This window comes from Triturus cristatus, chromosome 1_2 (assembly GCF_964204655.1).
Source record: "Triturus cristatus chromosome 1_2, aTriCri1.1, whole genome shotgun sequence".
NCBI lineage: Eukaryota > Metazoa > Chordata > Amphibia > Caudata > Salamandridae > Triturus > Triturus cristatus.
The window spans coordinates 1,129,143,528-1,129,146,578 of NC_140580.1; the positions used below are offsets into that span (position 1 = coordinate 1,129,143,528).

Below are 3,051 nucleotides of genomic sequence, written 5' to 3' on the forward strand. Positions count from 1 at the left end.
ACGTTGTATACTAGGGGCCGTATTACATATACAGCGCACTTTCCCTGTTTCCTTTACTGTGCACCTTTAAATAGGCAAACAGGAAAAGTGCACTGTATTACAGTCAATGCGCTGCCCCAAGGGCAGCCGCGAATTTGCGTAGTCCGGGGGGCAGCGCATTCAAGCGAACTACGGAGCAGCTGCTTGAAAGCCGCTCTGTGTTTCACTGTGCAGACGACAAACCTCCTACACTTTTAAAGGGGGAAAGAGATACCCGTGCCAGTGGGTGACTTCATCCACCTGCAAGGGGATGTCTGGGGGGGTCCACGAGACCCATTCTTGCCTCCAGAGAGCTGTCGTTAACGTACTGAAAGTGCAGCACCTTTTTGTGGCACACTTTCAATGCGCCTCCTAAGGGCATGTTTGCCTCTGCGCCCACGTCCATAATACTATAATGGACAACAGGAGCAAGACCCATAAACCTTGTTGAGACTAGGGTAAATATGCAAAAGACAACAAACAATCTCAACTGGTATCATTTAGAATAGACAAGTAAAGGTGCATGTACGAGACATTACAATTAGGAGAAAGGAAGACTCTCAAACATCAAACATCAAAGCACTGCTTAATAAAAGCGAATCCAAATGGATGACCATTTGTAACTCCGTTAATTCTGGGTTAAATACCATCGATGAGTGGAACAGTACCAATTTGCTCTGATCTACCCCTAATAGACACTTCCTCCTAGAGCGTTTCGCCATACCGCCTGCCACTGGCCTCATTATTGATTATCCATTAGTAGACCAGACACCCCCTTGCTCCCACTCGCAGCCATTCTTTCCCCTTTATAATAAAATGACTTACTTCTTTGGGTCTACGAATAACAATGTGCTCCATTCACCTTCCTCATGATTAGTTCATGCCTTGTTATTTTGCATACAGTTTCCAATTATGACCCATTAGTTATTTCCCCACTTTTATGTTACTGATTGGGCATTATTTACGTAATTGTAACTGTAATTGTAATTTCTTACAGAGTTGCTTACTCCGGTACCACAAATCTATTCGTTTATGTAATTTTTTATTTTTCCTTTGTGGACCGTATTTTAATTGTTTCTTTTGTCTCCATGGCAACCACTGTTCTCTTTTTAGGTTGACTGTTACATAATTTTCCTGCCCTCTTTACTCTATCTTTCCCTTCCCTCATCCCCCTTTCTATTTCTATTGATCTGTCCTTGATGCGCATACGCACCCGATGTTACAGCAACGCCCCTCTCTCTATTTCACTTCCTGGAATTACTCCCGCCGGGTTATCCAATACACCGGACTTTGGCTGACTGAGACGCCTTTCGCTGACTTTCTATTCATTAGGTAAACTATGCGTAGCCCACTCTCTTTCCTCTCCATTCCCTTCCATCTGCCCCCCCTTACTCCGGCCCGCGATGTTCTTCTGACCCTTTGCTTGTTTTGTCCTCTAGATTGTCCGATCCATCGTGCATTGCCCGCATCCGTGAATATGAGCCTAAAATTATTGCCATAAGGTACACCTTTACCATACCTGTCCTTTTCATGCCTCTGTTTCATCATTATTTTTCCCGGTCCCTTTTACTTCTTTCCTGTTTTCCCTCCAGATTTCCTTAATCATCGCGCATTGCCTGCTCCCTGGATTATGAGCTTTAATCTCGTTCACCTCCAGGTATACATTTACGATACCTTTTCTTTTATGCATACATCTGTCCTGTCCCCGGCCCCCCATACCTGATTTTCCCGTTCCTTTATAGCAATTGACCGTGCATTTCGATTAAGTGATGTCCTGAAATATGAGCCTTTAATTATTGCCATATGGTACACCTTCACCATACCTGTCCTTTTCATGCCTCTGTTTCATTAAAAAATATATATATATATATATATATTTTTTTTTTTGTTTGTTTTTTATTTATTTTTTCCCCGGTCCTTGTTACTTCTTTCCCGTTTTTGCTTCCAGATTCCCTGAATCACCGCGCATTGCCTGCTTCCTGGACTATGAGCTTTAATCTCCTTCACCTCCAGGTATACATTCACGATACTTTTTCTTTCATGCCTACATCTGACCTGTCCCCGGCCCCCCACACCTAATTTTCCCTTTCCTATTATAGAAATTGACCGTGTATTTCGATTAAGTGATGTCCTGATCTTTCATATCTGTTGACAATACAACACAGGTAATTCCTGTCTTATCCTATGACGCCCCCCTTGCCTTTTTCCCCTTCCTCCACCCCCTTGCCTTACCTGATGATGCCTCCTTTCCCTCTTCCCTTCCATTCTCCTTACCTTACCCGATGACGCCTCCTCTCCTTTCCTTTCTTCCATCTCCCTTTCCCACATACATTAGCCTTTACTGTATGTTATGACATGCTGAGAGTCTTCCTCAATCTGGTATATCCTCTCAGACTATAGGATTATGGCCTTCTTTTTTGATTGTTTGGTCTTTTTCATTGATTGTTTTTTTCACTCTGCCCATACATCCCTTCTCCTTCTTCATTTCTCCCTATCATGCCCTTCCCTTCCTTTATCTTACACCCCTTTATGTCCTTCTTCTTTGTGCAGCACCGTTTGAATATTGCAACCCGGTCCTGATGATGATCCTAATTTAACCGGATTGAAACGCCGTCGACCTTTCAGCTCAATTGATGGCATATCTTTGTCCTATGGTTCTTTGAATAAATACAAAATCATTTCTATTGCTTAAAATTGAGTTCAGAACCTTTGTCTTTTTTGTTTAATTACTCACCTTCACTTCACCTTGCGCCGTCCCATGCTGATCTCACTTTGTCACTTGCGTCGCCGTCTTCGTGTCACGTACACTTCTAAGCACCAAGTACAATTTCGGGTTGTTCTTATGCTAATTAATTTTGCTCACAGTGCTGCTACAACTGTTACATTATCCTGCTCATTTATATTAATTGTATCCAATACAAGATGCTTTTTTCTAAACCTATTGTTTGAGAGTCTTCCTTTCTCTTAATTGTAATGTCTCGTACATGCACCTTTACTTGTCTATTCTAAATGATACCAGTTGAGATTGTTTGT

The 3,051-nt window shown here is 42.3% G+C and overlaps 1 long non-coding RNA gene across 2 annotated transcripts; it reads left to right on the forward strand.

The window, feature by feature from the left end:
* Window positions 1–1,248: 1,248 nt before the first annotated feature.
* Window positions 1,249–2,813, forward strand: LOC146868811 (uncharacterized). Of its 2 annotated transcripts, XR_014966429.1 has the most exons (6): window positions 1,249–1,350; window positions 1,458–1,520; window positions 1,611–1,675; window positions 1,967–2,031; window positions 2,118–2,183; window positions 2,569–2,813. It is a non-coding gene; the product is annotated as an uncharacterized LOC146868811 (long non-coding RNA). The 2 variants fall into 2 exon arrangements; XR_014966430.1 differs by lacking the exon at window positions 2,118–2,183.
* The last annotated feature ends 238 nt before the right edge of the window (window positions 2,814–3,051 follow it).